The sequence below is a fragment of the Lutra lutra genome, chromosome 3, assembly GCF_902655055.1.
Source record: "Lutra lutra chromosome 3, mLutLut1.2, whole genome shotgun sequence".
Lineage (NCBI taxonomy): Eukaryota > Metazoa > Chordata > Mammalia > Carnivora > Mustelidae > Lutra > Lutra lutra.
In genome coordinates, this window is record NC_062280.1 from 93,185,142 (window position 1) to 93,201,783 (window position 16,642).

At 38.9% G+C, this 16,642-nt stretch overlaps 1 protein-coding gene across 4 annotated transcripts in view; it reads right to left on the reverse strand.

The window, feature by feature from the left end:
* SPOPL (speckle type BTB/POZ protein like) overlaps positions 1-15,519 on the reverse strand; it is a 65,754-nt gene extending 50,235 nt beyond the window's left edge. For 2 of the 4 annotated variants that reach the window (XM_047722478.1, XM_047722479.1), the window contains exon 1: positions 15,195-15,517. The gene's annotated coding sequence lies outside the window, so the exon portion shown is untranslated. Of the gene's footprint in view, positions 1-15,194 lie in introns of all 4 variants that reach the window. The other 2 variants (XM_047722480.1, XM_047722482.1) reach the window with 2 other exon arrangements.
* Between the last annotated feature and the right edge of the window lie 1,123 nt (positions 15,520-16,642).

Below are 16,642 nucleotides of genomic sequence, written 5' to 3' on the forward strand. Positions count from 1 at the left end.
TTACATAAAATTTACTTCTGGTATTACCCTTTCAAATACAAACATATCTAATTAAATTGGGGTAATTGTGTAAAAGTAACATTTCCTTTTACTAGTTTTCAAATCAGTTTTTTTAAGGTTTTTTATTTATTTATTTGACAGAGAGAGAGAGAGGGGAACACAAGCAGGGGGAGTGGGAGAGGGAGAAGCCAGCTTTCCACTGCCAAGCAGGGAGCTGGATGTGGGCCTCCATCCCAGGACCCTGAGATCATGACTGGAGCCAAAGGCAGACACTTAACAACTGAGCCACCCAGGCGCCCTCAAATCATTTTCTGAAAGTGTCTAAGCAATGCTCTTTGTTCTAGAACTCCAGCACACTGGAACAATTTCACATTCATCTAGCATTTATTGAACAAACATTATTAAGTATCTAAATAGGTCAGGCACTGGAGAAACAAATATAAGGTTAGAGAAATAAATACCTAACTAAAGCAGATAAAACAGAATTACTAAAATAAGGTCCTTTCCTTATACCTGCAAAGAATCTAGAAAAAGGGAGTTGGAAGTACAGTTCTTCCAACCACTTTTTTTTTTTTTTAATTTAAGATTTTATTTGACAGAGAGATAGAGAGTGCATAAACAGGCAGCAGGCAGAGGGAAAGGGAGAAGCAGGCTCTCTGCTGAGCAGGGAGCCTGATGTGGGGCTTGATCCCAGGACCCTGGGATCATGACCTGAGCCAAAGGCAGGCAGCCACTTACCCAACTGAGTCACCCAGGCGCCCCTCTTCCAACCACTTTTGCTTCCAACCAGAGTTGCTTCCAGACCACTTTTCTAATCTTCTGCCAAAACTGTATGACAATTGCATGACTCCAGTGTTATATTCTCTTACCCTCTTCTCCCTTCTTTCATCTTCTCACCTTTCTTCCAGATAGGCTCCTTTACAGTGGAAAACTTCAACAATTGTCTCCATGTCTTCTTCGCAGTTCCTGCCATCACACTGGATGACTGCACTCCTGTTGATTTCCAGTCTACCAGCATCAGAACTCCTTCACCTTCCTGAATGATCTCACCCACTTGAAATTTTAGCAATCTTTTTCAAAGATCCTGACTTGGAACTTATTACCTAAAATAGCTTAAGCCAACTATGAAAGTTAACCCTCAGTATATCATTTTCATAAGAGAACTTATTCCCATCTGTCACAAATTTAATCCCCCAATACTTATTCACAATACTTCATTGAGCCCTCTCCATTCTTAAGTCATTATGCCCATTCTGGGCTCATTTCCTTCTTTATCAAACTCAAAACCCACAATGCCTCACTTAAAACACTCTCTGGCAAGCATGCTTCACATTTCATTCCCTTTCTCTTCTACTACAACCATTCTGTAAACCCTCTACTCCTCGTCAACCTAACCACCCAAGGTCTGCTCCTTTATTTAGGTTTCTGAGTATGTAAAAAATCTTTATAAGCAGAAGAGTAATTTCTTAAGTGGATGCTTTCATTAAGTACATATTTCTATTTTTAACTATTGTCAAAAGGGTTTGTTGCAAAATAAATCTTACCAAATAATAAAACAAATTAAATTAAGTTAAATTAGAAGTTCAGCTCCTCAGTTGTACTAGGCTAATTTTAAGTGTTCTATAGACACAAGCAGCTAGTGGCTACCAAAATGGAAAGTGGAGATTATAGAATACTGCCACCATTGCACAAAGCTTTATTAAATACTGCTGCTCTACACACTCCATTGTAGGACTACTCAGTCACTATATTGGCTCACATGACCTGTAATTTCCCACTATCTATTGCCCTCCTTGTGACTTCAAGCTATAGCACCCAACACAGAAGAAATGGTTCCTAAAGCAGTCAATAAGGGCAGTGGCATCACACCTATCTCTTACCATCACCTGAGACCAAAAGGATGTCATTTGCATCCCAGCCCACTTCTAATCATAGAAATCCCCATGCTGATACTGTTATTAAAGGGAGGTGTTGGTTGCACTGTATCTTAGAAGGGTTAGAAAAAGAGAGGTATACTTAGTAGATTCCAGATTTTACCATCTGTTAAAGACAGAACTCATTACTAAACATGTATCTCACATACCACTACACTAGACCGTGGCAGCAGCTGGAAGTAAAAATCTACCAAACCAACCCAGGCTTATTTTAATTCAACTATTAATAGTATTTTATTAAAAATTAAACATTACAAATGAATAAGACCAGGATGCTGGGACACAAGACGTAAATTAAAATTAGTACTATCTTAAATAAAAGCAGGATAAACCATCATCCTTGAAAAAGATAAGAGAAACTACACTTACTGGACCTTTCAGTTATTAAAATCTCTGGGAAAAAACTGGCAAAATAGTATGCTTTAGGATAAAGGGCAGTAGTCTATATGTAGAATGTAGACTTTAGAATTGATGTAGGGAAGTGCCATTCCTGTACCTTTTATTCTTAATTAGTTGACTTCTGCTATTAAAACACACATATGAATTCATAACTGCAGGTAAGATAGTTTTACCTTTTTAACATTCTCATATGCCTTTTCATAGCTAATATTTTTATGTCTGACTTCATTTCTTCTGCAAAATACCGTTCCTGGGTAGAGCAGCTGTTTGATAAATACTTGTACTCTACATATTCTTAAATTGTTACTGATTATTGCTAGTCATAAGAATCTTGGAATTATTAGCTCATGAGAAGAGCTGAGATGGCATTCATGTCCTTTAAAGTATTTCCATGAGGTATTAAAACGATGCAGTTTATTTTGCAAAGCATTTCCTTATGAGAGAGGTAGGGCTGGTAGGTGGATGGCAATAACATCCTTTTATTAAGTCCAGTTCGACGATGTGCTACATCACTTCAGAAAAGACTGGCTTAAAATTTAGGATCTCCTAACACATTGTTCTTCATGGATCATTTTGCTTTACTTCTTTCTCTTTCCCTTTTATTTTTCTGTTTTTTTCCTTCTTTTATTCCTGTAAACTAAACAGCTATGTGAAATGTTCTTCTTCAAGAAAATATTTTTAAGGAAAATAAAGTCATTTTAATGGTGATGTACATGCAGGGTATAATGATGTAGACATATAAATACAAGTATTTATCAAACAGCTGCTCTACCCAGGAACGGTATTTTGCAGAAGTAAGAAATGAAGTCAGACATAAAAATATTAGCTATGAAAAGGCATATGAGAATGTTAAAAAGGTAAAACTATCTTATCTGCAGTTATGAATTCATATGTGTGTTTTAATAGCAGAAGTCAACAACTAATTAAGAATAGAAGGTACAGGAATGGCACTTCCCTACATCAATTCTAAGGTCTACATTCACTGAAGAATAAGGAATAACCACAATCCCAATCCTAACACTGAATAGGATTCACAGGTAGGAATGTTTTTTACATTCCCTGGTTTTCACTATACAATCTGATGACAAAAAATATATTAGCAACACTACCTTCTGTTGACACAAGAAAAAACTCCATATATAACAAGAAATTAAATATAAAACAGCACACAGCATCTGTGGGCATATGGTAAAATTTTCTCAACATTCAAGATCTGAAAACTGAGTAAATCCTGCTGTGTAGACAGTGTTTCCCTTATTTAAGAGGTAGCAGAACCTCACAAAAGAAATGAACCTACACAACTTGCAGTCTGGGTAGAAATCAAGTTAAGAGCAAGTGCATTCCAGCATTGTGTAATGAAAGCTTTGAGCCAATGTCACAGACACACACAATAAACTAGCCTACAAAACTTTTCACCAGCTTGCAAAATCTTAAAACCTTCCCACGTTTAGCAACAGTTAGGCAGAAATGCGCCATCTGTCAGAAAGTCAGTGAACTATACAATGAAACTATTATTTTCATGACATGCTCATTTTGCTCATTTTCCCTAAACTATACTTAAATTTGCTTTATCTTCCTGCATCTTATCAACTGACAATGCAGCCAGAATCATCTGATGGGTTTTGTGAAAATAAACATGTCTCTATTCCACTTTTCCTTGGTGCACATGTGGGAGGGTATGTGGGTATTAGTGGGGAAGGAAATCAAGTTTATTTTGAAAACCTAGCCTATCCACAATGCAGTACCACTTCACACCCACCAGAATGGCTAAATAAATGAGACAATATCAAGCAAATGTTGCAGAGTCTGTGGGACAAATGGAATTCTCATTCACTACTGATGAAAGTATAAACTGATACAACCACTTTGGAAAACACTGAGTAATACATACTAAAACTGAATACAAGCACATACCATGACCCAACAGTTGCACTACAAGGAACATATACTACAAAAATGTATACTACATACACAAGAATATTCTACTGAGCACTATTCGCTGTAGCTCAAAACTGGAAACAACCTAAATGTTCATTAACAGTAGAGTGGGTAATTTATGGTATATAGCTAAACAGTGAAACAATACTACAGAACAGTGAGAATGAATAAGCTGCTGCTACACACTACATGAATGAATCATATAAAAATAAATGTTTTGGGGGGCACCTGGGTGGCTCAGTTGGTTAAGCATCTGACTCTTGATTTTGGTTCAGGTCATGATCTCAGGGCAGTGGGACTGAGTCCTGCATCTGGCTTCACACTGGGCATGAGGCCTGCTTAAGATTCTCTCTCCCTCGCCCCACCATCCCCTGCACATACACCCACACTTTCTCTCTCTCAAAAATAAATAAGTAAACAAATAAATAAATAAGAAAAAATAAAATGTTTTGTGTAAGAAGCCAGACACAAGGGTGTATATGCTATATGATGTAGTATGCATGTCTTTAAATATTAAATGTCAATAAAAATTTTATCTAAAAAAAATTTAATAAATAAGCAGCTTGATGCCTAGATGTCTGTAATAAAATCAGGATTTTATTAGTGCCATGCTCCTTCCAGTCTAAAATTGGGAGAGAACACTTTTTTGAATCTTCTCTCATGCTAATTTAAAACCATTTTTATATGAAAACAAAGAAGGTTGTATTAAGGTTATAGAATGCAAGAGCCAAATCCTTTCCAGAAGAAAACACTAAAAATTTTTGAAAAAAAATTTTACCACTAAAGCTCTCCCCTCCACCATGACCTTGACCATTCAGACCTTCACCTTCCTTCCATCAGCAAAGAGTTCACTCTTCTGCCAATCATTTAGAAGAAACACTTGAAAAGTAATAACCTGCCCTAGCAGGCTAGTTATAAGGATTAAAACAAAGAGTGCATATACAATTTGCAGCACTGTGCTTAAGCACTCAATGACTAGACAGTATTATATCCCAAATAATGAGGCTTTCAGGTCAAGGGCTATTTCCAATACATCAGTGTAAACACAGAACCTGATCTTTAGTAGTTGGGTCAATAACCACTTATGGAATAAATGAATGAAGTGAGCTCAAAATAGAACAGAAAAAATGAAAACAAAGCAAAAGTGAGAATGAGGAAAAAATTTGGAAGTACAAAGGAAGGTCTTAATCTACTTTTACTATTAAAGCATATGACAATATTTTTAAATCTCCAATGAACCAACAAAATCATGAACATATAAAATATACCATCAAAATAAACAAAAACTGCCTCATTATTTTCCCCCATGTATTTCACAATGTCAAAGTAGGATGTTTTAAACTAAAATTAAAACATTGTTCTTTAATTTGAAACTTTAAAAATATCTGAATGAATTCCTTATGAGGTTTACAGGAATCATAAGTATATCACAAGCTATTTTCAAGACATTCGTCATAGTATGTCAAATTCTAACTGTATCATAATACAGACGAAAGAAAAGCAAATTTCAGCTGAATCTTTATAGAATATTATTTTCATAAAAATAAAAATGCAACTTTGTTATCAAAGTTGTCAAGACTGAAATCTCACAATAGTTAAAAGACACAGGAAAAAAAAAAAAAAAGAAGACAAATCAACAAAATACTTTAATCTTCACTGGGTGCCCAAAATACCAAGGACCCATCTGATAAGGCCCCTTGTCCCTCCCTTTTAAACACATCATTTACTTATATATCCTAAATCAGAAATAATATTGTCCTTAATCAACCAACATTTACACAAAATATTTATTTTATGTATAAAGCACAACTCTAAATGTAAATATAACTCATTTCATTCTTATAAAACAAACGCTTTCAAGGTAAGTACTATTACCATTTCCATTTCAAAGATGAGAATGTTGAGACAAAGATGCTAACTGCTTAATTTCACAAAGCTATTAAATAGCAGTCTGGTTACATGCTCTTAATTTCTGTGCTATGCTACTTAAAGAGCTCTGAAGTAAAGCAGAATTTTGGAATTCAGAAAGCTCTAAGGTAAAGCAGGATAAAATTTCACTTCATGTTGGGAGGTTAGTTATTTTGAGGAATTTGGGTGATAACCATAAAATGAGGTACATTAATGCCACATTTCATTAATTCTAAGATGCCCATTTTCTCTCATATTTTAACATTTCTAAAACTAATGGCATTTTAGGGGCACCTGGGTGGCTCAGTGGGTTAAAAAAATGGGTTAAAATTGATGGCATATTTGTAACTGATACTATTTTCTCTCTTTGGGGTACATGTAAAATGATGCATCCAGTAATTGAAGGCAAGCACATTTCAAAAATTTATGCTATTATCTATACCTAAGGTAGTAAAATATAAAAAAATACAGTACAAGTGTTTTAAAGGGTAGTTCTTCCCTTTAAACCATATGATCTATAAGAAAATTCTATGAAAATACCTTTACAGTACTGTCAGTTTCTCAGACCATGTGCAAATGTTATATATGCAGAAAGACCATGTTATATCCTTTGTGAGGAAGAAATACTGGTTTCATTATATAATTTGATGAGGAAATTTTCTTTGATAAGGGATACGCTATGGGGGGAAGCAGACAGACAAAACAGTGAAAATAAGACATCTGAGAAAATTAAAATCATCAAGAATAAAGCACAAATTAAGATACTCCCAAATACCACTTGCTTCAAGCCAGTTCTCAAATGCCACGCATAAAATGCTCACATAAAAAAAATATTTTTAAGTTTTAAAAATACAGTTTAGGGGCATCTGGGTGGCTCAGTAGGTTAAGTGTTTGACTCGATTCTGGCTCAGGTCATGATCTCAGGGTCATGAGATTGAGCGAGCGACATGCTCCATGGGCATGGAGCCTGCTTAAGACTCTCTTTCTCTCTCCCCAGCTCGTGTTCTCTATAAATAAATAAATAAATAAATAAATAAATAAAAATGATCATCATAACAAAAAATACACTTTGAATGCAATCAGAAATGACCAATCTGCTTAGTGTGTGCCCACTCGAGCTCTAACAAAACTGGACATATTAAACTTGAAGCTCAACCTCCATGCTGAATAACTAAAAAAGGTTTAAACTGGTCCTAAGAATTGCCACCAAAATTTGTAACTAAAACAAATTCAATTAATTTAAGTATTTGGTAGCATCTTGTGTTGACATCTGCCTTGATGATTTCAGAATGAATTTATGCAATAATTTTTTGTGTGTTTGTTTTCGATTTTATAAGATGAAAACTATTTACCTTTAGGGGAATTTCCCACTAAAACACCAAAAATCGTATCCCAATTACAACTGAAAAAAACACCTTGTATCAACTGCACTCTTTACCTTAAAGTCACTTAAATTACCTTGGGGGAACAGGGTGGTAGGAGAAGTACAAATGCATTTATACACAATAAAAAATTTTTAAATTTGCTTCAAAAAACATATCCAGACAGGAAACAATGGTTTCTTCTTTGCTAATAAATCTCAAGTAGTATTTTAAAAGCATCATACTACAACCCTTGAGATACTGCATTATTTAATAGGAGTGTAAAGTACCTCTTTTTAAATTGTCATTCCTAATTTTATTTATTCTCATATCCAATTAAGAATGAAAGCAAATACAACAAGTTCAAAGGAGTATTTTGTAAGCATGTTCATATTGTATAAATGTATTATTTCCATCATACGTTTGTTCTCAGTGTATAAACAACCTATCCCAATCATGGTTTGAGGTAACACAATTTTCTATCTGCTGATAATTTTTTTTAATCTGCTATCTTTTATCTATGTAAAGTTTTGTTTCATATATAGTAGTTATAGAGCACAATTCAAAATATAATGCTAGTAATTATTCTGTCCTCCTTTAGAACATGTAGGCAAGTCTGAAAACATCAGAGCTCTACATATGTATATAAAAAAGAGGCCTGAAAAAGTATGCCTCTAAGAACCATGGTAACATATGAAAAATATACAGTTGTTACACAAGAATTCAGCAAGATTTAAGGAACTAAAAACCAGGGAGAAGGCAAAAGCAAAAGATATTAAAAAACAATTAAGAGTTACAATTTTCTAGTACAAAATTTAAGGGAAACTACCTTAGCAGATCAGAATAACAACATTTCCACAGTAACTCACTGAACTCAGAAGCAAATTTTGATAAAACCCATCCCAGATCAATTTTAGAACTTTTACTGTTTTAAAAGTTTAAAATACATTTAACTTCATTTTCCCTTTTAACACACGATTTTCTATGAGCCTTTGATCGTGCCAATAAGGTTTTGCCAACTACAGTATTCTTCACAGAGTAATCCCAGCAGATGAACTGTGTTCTACTACGGTGCAAGAGGGTAAATCTAGGGACTTTTAGACAACTATCTAAAATAGTGTTTACGGTATCAGGGGCCTCTTCTTATTCTTCATTGTCCAAAAACACCATCATTAACCATATACCTGAGGTTTAGTAGTAAACTCTTGGCAATCCTTACCAAGGCCTTCATTTTCAACTCTCCAAGTTTGAAAAAAGTTATATGTATTAAATTTCTCCCGTTAAAAAATCACCAAAGCAGGGATGCCTGAGTGGCTCAGTCAGTTAAACATCTGCCTTCAGTTCAGGTCATGATTCCAGGGACCTGGGATGAGTCCCACATTTGGTTCCTTGCCCAGTGGGGAGGCTGGTTCTTTCTCCCTCTGCCTGTTACTCCCCTGCTTGTGCTCTTTCTCTCTCTAGCAAATAAATAAAATAAAATCTTAAAAAAAAAACAACCCAAGGCATAACCAATATTTTTAAATTATGCTATAAATTACTTAATGATTCTGTAAGTATGGGTGTTAGTGTATGAAATATAAAGCCAACCAATAAAAATAACCACCTTGAACAATAAATGCTACAACATAGTTATCTTTAACTTTTGAAAATATTCAGCAGGTATCTCCAAGCTTGGTGCCTTTACATGGGTAGCGATATTAATCAAAACGGCCAACAGAAAGGTACATAAGTTGAAGAGAAAAACTTTTGAATGGCACACTAACCTCTCCAAACTATCATGCACATGCTAGTGTCCCAATTCCTTGCCTTTGCATGCTTTCAAAATACCTGTATTTTGTATCATCTCTTTAGTAGCCTTTCTTTATCATTTCTTTAAACTCCTCTATCACTAACTACACTGGACTGCCCTTTCCACCTCTCCACCTTTCAGACACTACTCAAGTCTTCCCTAATGCCTTATCTGTGCTTCCAAGGCAACCTGAATAAGCTGCAGTGACAACAGTACACTGTAACAATATTTAACTGTCCAATGCCCCAGGTCTCTTAAGTCTAATCACATTTCTGCAAGTTTAGTATTCAACACCTGATAAACACCTTAAAAAACACTGTTTAAGTATGTTCTGATGCGTGAGTTGTAGAAAGAATTTAAGATGCTTGTAGAACATCTACATGGTGATAAATAGAAACATGGGTCTAACATGAGGTCTAAACTGATGAGTGAAGATGGCTCATGCTATAGATATGATAATTTTATCCTAAATTTAGGATTGTTGCTTTGGCAGGTTAAAACAAAATTCATCATCAACTGGTTTATGGACAGACTATTAAGAAATAAAAAATTTTGATGTTGTGGGTAGCTCATTAGAGTAAGTATCTAACTCTTGATTTCAGCTCATGATCTCAGGGTTGTAAGATGGAGCCTGCTTAAGATTCTCTCTCTCTCTCTGGGGGTGGCTGTGGTTGAGCAGCTGCCTTCAGCTCAGGTCATGATTCCAGGGTCCTGAGACAGAGCCCCACGTCAGGCTCCCTGCTTGATGGGAGGCCTGCTTCTCCCTCTCCCACTCCCCCTGCTGTGTTCCCTCTCTCACTGTGTCTCTATCAAATAAAATATTAAAAAAAAAAATTCTCTCTTTCTGCCACTCCCCCCATAAATAAATAAATAATAAAATTAAATTCCCTTCATGTTGCTCAATCCAAAGAGTACTTTTTAGTTGCCAACTAAATTGAGTTCTCAGCTTCATTCAACATAGTTGAAATAGTTGATTACCCACTCCTTTTTCAAACAGTCTATTGCCTTGGCTTCAGCAATGTCAAGGAAAATTTCTTCCCAACTCTGGCTACACCTTCTCAGTCTCCTCTGCTTCATTTCTTTTTCCCAATGTTTAAATGCTGAAAATTCACAGGGGATTATTATATCCCTTTACCATCTCTCTCTGGGAAATCACATTCACCAGCTCCCACAGTAAGATATCAACTGTAAGCCATATAACGAGGATTTCAAGCTGAATTATGATCAATACTCTCTTCACTTCCCCAAAACTAACAAACAAAAAACTGCTCCTCTCTCTAGTATTATTCCCTGTGTTACCAACAAGAACACCAACCCCGGAAACCTGCCTTCTCCTCTCTCTAGACCCCCTACTCTAACTCATCACCAAATCCTATCAATTTAACTTTCCCCTCAAGCTACTTTCTATTGCTGCCATCCTGGACTAGGATCCCATCGTCTCCTGCCTAATCTACCATAATAGCTGAACTCAATTCTACTCAAAGGTGTGTTCTGTAGACCAACAGTCATCCATGAACTACTGTTACTGGTCTGAGACAAGGTAAATACAGAAACTGAAATAAGTATTTAGAAATTTTTATAGCAATTTGACAACTGCCACAACATCCATTTTATTGTGTCAATAAAGTACCAGTAGAGATTAGAAACCAAACCAAACCAAACCAACCAAAACTGGTCCTTCTCCACATTAAGTTTGAGAAGGACTGGCCTAACTGGCCTCCCTGCCTTTATACTTGCCTTTCTCCAGTGTGTGCTCTGCAGAGCAGTCAAGTGATATTTTTAAAGTAAAAACTTAAGTAACTTATTCAGGTTTTTAACATTATCCAGTGGCTTCCCATTGCCAGAATTTAAGTACAAGATGTTTAACAATGATTGACCATTGTGATCTGCTCTGGTGTCATTTTGCGTCAACCAGCTTCGTATGCTAAGGTACAGCACCGACAGGATTTTCAGTTCTAGAAAGCTGAAACTGCCAACAACACTTGGGTAACTTCACTTAATCCTTCAAATTTAGCCTAAAAGTCATTTCTTCAGAGAAGCATTCCTTGTTAACATTAGTGGGCTTTCAATGCTTAAAATAATTTTCCTTTGTGGCAGTAATCATAATTGTAATTATTATTTTTGTAATTAGCTGTTTAGCTTCTTTATCCCAATAGCTTTTGCCTCCATGAATACAGGTACATTCCTTCCATTAAGATACATCACCAGAGCCTAGAACAGTGCCTGGCACACTATCCATCATTCAATAAATTTTTGGTAAGTGAAGAAACCTATGTCAGGAAACATAATGGTGAGCAGGACCACAAAAATGCAAATGCCTTCAGTATCTAGTCATGTATATGACTTGGGTAAGTCTATGCATCCCCTGCTTTACAAAAGTTACATCTCCTTTACTTCCCTAAACCACCTAAAAAGACAGGGAAACTTCACTGTCAAAATTATTTTTTCTTTCTTCCCCCAAAAGGTGAAGAACTTTGTCTAAAGTAACCAACAAGGAACTAAAAGATCTGAGAGGCAACAAAAGGTAACAGAACTACAACAATATCATCTGGTTCCACTGCTTACAAAGCTGTGTGATTCTGTGGCTCTTAAATAATTTCTTAGTTTCCTTATCTGTGAAACTGAGATACAATAAAGTCTTCAAAGGACTGTTACAAGGATTAAAGAAGATATTAAATTATTTTAAACGGTGCCTGGCACAGTGTTTTGTAAATGTTAGTGATTATCGTCATCTTCAATATTACCAGTCTCTTATAAAGTAATTTTATCTGCCTTCTTGCTTATTTTCTGTCAGTGCCACATTAAAATAACTTACAAAAAAGCAGTCTGTTATTATTCTCTGATGGGGCTTTTCTCAGCCAGGGTTCTGTGAGAATTAAGCCCTATAGAAACCGAGTTAAGTGATTATTTCCTCAGTTCTCTCTCTCAAGGTACATAGCTAGTACCATTTTAGATACATCGGAGGGGAGTTAATTCATTACATACCCTGGATGCCCTAGAGCATTAGGGCTTGATACTCACTAGAACTCTTGATTCAGAAGGACTGCTCTTGCATATCCTCAATGCCTGGCATGAAGTAAGTGCTCATTAAATATTTTTAGAAAGGATGAATATGTACAAAACCAAAGCAAGAGTGCTTAGCACAAAGTAGATGCTAAATGTCCATTTCATTCCACTCCTTCAAAGTTCCTATAAACTTCTGAAGTCTTACTCTAAGGGAGTCATTTTTCTTGAACCAGGGCTTATATTACTCAAAGCCAAAAAATGCAGCATACAGACAGCAGGAAAAGCAAGAGACAAAGAAACCAGTGTTGGCAGAAACTATGTGAAAGATAGGTAGAACCTGGGTATGTGGGGAAAAGAGCAGAGGTTATTTTAGGTGAGACAATAGCATAGGCAAAGTCACTGTCACTCAAAGTTTGGCGTACATTCCACTGGTGACATAAAATATGATTTTAAGCTATACATGGCAACATCTTTATTTTGATAGTGCATATGGCACTATTTATAACAATACCAACAGTACCTATTTGGGTTTTAACTGAGTTCTTATAAAAAAAAATCAAGAAAATAATGCACAGGATGTAAGCAAATATGACAAAAACTGTCAGGGTTTTAAAGAGTGAGTAAAATCTAGGAAACATCAAGGCATGGCTGTATTAATAAACATGATATGTTGGGGCACCTGGGTGGCTCAGTGGGTTAAAGCCTCTGCCTTCAGCTGGGGTCATGATGTCAGGGTCCCACATCGGGCTCTCTGCTCAGCAAGGATCCTGTTTCCCCAACCCCCCAACCCCCCTGCCTGCCTCTCTGCCTACTTGTGATCTCTGTCAGGTAAATAAATAAGTAAAATCTTTCAAAAACAAACAAACAAACAAACATACAAACATAATATTTTTTTTTTTTTATTTTAGAAGTCGTTTGGGGTGCCTTTTCTTTTCTTTTTTTTAAAGATTTTATTTATTTGACAGAGAGAGATCACAAGTGGGCAGAGAGGCAAGCAGAGAGAGAGAGAGAGAGGAGGAAGCAGGCTCCCCACAGAGCAGAGAGCCCGATGTGGGACTCGATCCCAGGACCCTGAGATCATGACCTGAGCCAAAGGCAGAGGCTTAACCGCTGAGCCACCCAGGTGCCCCCAAACATAATATATTAAGAGAGAAAAGCCACCAGTCTTTTGAATGAAGCCAAGTTCTTACCAGTAAAACCGTCATTTTCCACTACGATAAATTTGCTATGTATTTCATCTATTCCCAAAACAAATGTAACATTTTAAGGACACCTGAAGCTGGGACTGACTTGCTTGTAGCCTAGTAACTTACCCTTAAACAGGGAGCTAAACCTCTGTACTTTTCACACCAGACGGAATTAATTTATACAGTAACAAAATATGAATCATAACTACATCAAAAAAGGTGTTAAATGAAAAAGAGCAAAAAGCAGCCTTCCATTCCCACCTTCCCTCCTCAAAATTAACCTACCAATAGACAAGAGAAGTCAAGCTAAGAGATGATGATCAAGAACATTTACTGAATGCTTACCAGGTGCCTGGAACTGTTGTATTTTACCTGCAGTAAGTTATACAATTATCACCACCATCTTATCAAGAATACCACTACCCCCTTTTAGAGGTGTAAGAATACTGAGGCATAGAGATTAAATAACTTGCCCAAGGCCAGAGCTGGTAGATGGCAAAGCAGGGGTTTAGATCCTGGCAGTTCAGCTACATCAGAGCTCTTAACCACTAGGCGCCATTTCTCCTAAGAATAACAGGATGATGATTTGAAATATTCCAGCTTTCCCATTATGGCAGCAGAGATGTAATTTTCCAAGGTATAAACCTTTTATTACTTAAATTTCCTAAGAAACAGTGGCTTCAGCTATAAGGAAAAACTGCGAAAACAAGTATTACAATGGAATAATCTAGGCCCAGGATTACTCAAGTATAGACAAAGCATCAACAGCCTCAAAAGTACGGCTGAATGACACAATTCACAGAAAAAGAGGTCAAAAGTTGAGATAAGTAAAAGGTAAATCTTAATTCTACTGGATCTACTGCTCTGAGGAAGAAAACTCGACCATCCTCTCCCCTGTACTCAGTACACATGGACTCCAAAGAAAGAGGAGTTAGGGGAAAAGACAGCACAAGGGAATAAAGGGGGAAAGTGAACATTTGAACCCTGAACCTCAGAGTTAGTTTGATGTTACCTTGTGAACGTGACAGAGAATTTGTGAGAGGGCAAGGTGTGCTTGGAGGTAAGGAAGTAGGTTGAGGGCCTGAACACCGCAGTAAACACTGAGTGGTCTAGCCGGAGAGCAGAGAATTCACGCTAAAATGGGCTTATAGGGATAACTTCACACGTTTGGGATGAGAGGTGATGGGGACGCTGGGGAGCGGGGGGAGAAGAGAGGCAAAGGGGCTTCCATCTTTGGGCACTACTCCAAGAGGGGAAGAAAACAGACCAGGTATAAAGGGGCGGGCGTGGAGATACACAGGTACAAAGGAGCGAGACTGGAGAAGGAAAAGGGGCGAGGTTCGTGGAGGAAAGTCTCGGGGATCCTGGTAGGCGGAGGCTGGGAAATCGATAAGGAGGGGGTCGCCAGGGGCAAGCCAAGCTTGGCGAAGTGAAGGCCTGCGGGGCGGGGGGGGTGGAGGTAGAGGGTGGGGCTGAGGGGCGGGGGCGAAAAGCAGCCCTGAGAAAGGGAAGGCACGCCGCAGGAACAGGGGTCCGGAGCCAGGAGGAATGGGGGTGCAGTAGGTGAGGAGGAGGCCGCCCCGCTCCAGCGCAAGCGAGCTGAAAGGGCTGGGAGTTGGAAGAGCAAGCAACCAAGGTGCGGCGGGGACCTCGGAAGGGGAGGGGCACCTACCCGGGCGTGCGGGGGGCGGCGGCGGGCAGTCCCGGCAGCGACTTCTCTCCGGCTGAGGCGGCGGCTGCGGCGGCCGCGGCGGCGGAGGTGATGGCGGCGAGTCCCTGTGGCGGCCGCCTCCACCGAGCCGCATCCCTCCTCCCCGGCCCGCCTTCTTTCCCTATCTCCCGCTCCTAAACTTCTTCCCCGGGATAAACAAACCCGCCGCCAGGGGCGGCTGCCTCCGCTGCTCCCGCCCCCGCGCAGCCCCCCCTTCTCCGACCCGGGCCCGTCCGGGCTCCGGCTTCCGAGTTGTGACTCCAGCCCCAGCCCCAGCCAGCGAGGGCGCGTGCGCGCGGCGGCGGCGTGGGCTCGCAAGGTTCTTCCTCCCTCCCTCACGCGCCGGGCACTTCCGGGCCGGCCCGAATCCACCGCCGGGTTTTGGAAGCCGCCGCCGTAGCCGCGGCCGCCGCGGCTTGCGCCAGGCGGTGGGCCCTTGGCTGTGCGCGTCCGTATCATTGGCAACCTTGGAGGGGACCAGGAGTCCTTCCTCTTGCCGGACCTCCCTTCGACCCAGCGTAAAACTTTCCGTGCCTAAAAAGCCCGCTGATAACGCCTTTTAAATGGATAGACGTAGGTGCTATAGGCGGCAACCGTTTCTCGGTATGATTTCCTTGGTGCTGTACCAGACTGGAAAGCCAAGGTGCAACTTTTACCGAGCCCTTGTTGCGAGTTCATAACTATGTGAAGTGCGAAAACGAAAACAGCAATATACAGTCTCCAGGGAGAAATAAAGACAACTCCAGGTCGACAAATGAAATGCCACAGTGGAACGGTTTTTGGTTGGAGATGAGCCTGCAGTGGACGTCTCAGGCCTAGGAAGGAAGGGGTCCGCCTAAAGGCGACTGGGCTTGCTTGCAAAAGAAAGAACAGGTGGCATCCCAGGACTAAACGTCGGTAAATAATGCTGTATCTAAGCAAACATCTTAAGACATGAGGAGACTTCCTCATGGAGTTCAAAGAAAGATGACCACCTACAGAACATTGTTCCAGCACTCGTGAGAGAAATCTTGCTCTAGCTGCCGAGAATGCACTCATTTAACGAGTTTTGAGGGACATTGCAGGCACGAATATCATTTAAAGACAGCCCCCCCCCCAGTTCCTTTAACTTTTTAAAACTGCGCCTCAGTCCACTGTTTACCTGCTTTTCCGAAGAAAAGGGGAGGTGGAAAAAAATACTATTTTACTCTGTATCGAGCACTGTAAGCACAGACTTGGATGATTTTTTTTTTTTTCTTGGATGATCTTTTAAAATCCTCTCAGCAACTTTACAGTTTCATGGTAGAAATGATTCCCATCTTACAGATAAAGGAGCTGAGGATCAGAAGTAGTAAGTAACTCAAGGGTGAATGGAGTTTGAATACCAGGAAAGCAGATCTCCTTCACTTCAAATTAATACTACTTTGTGT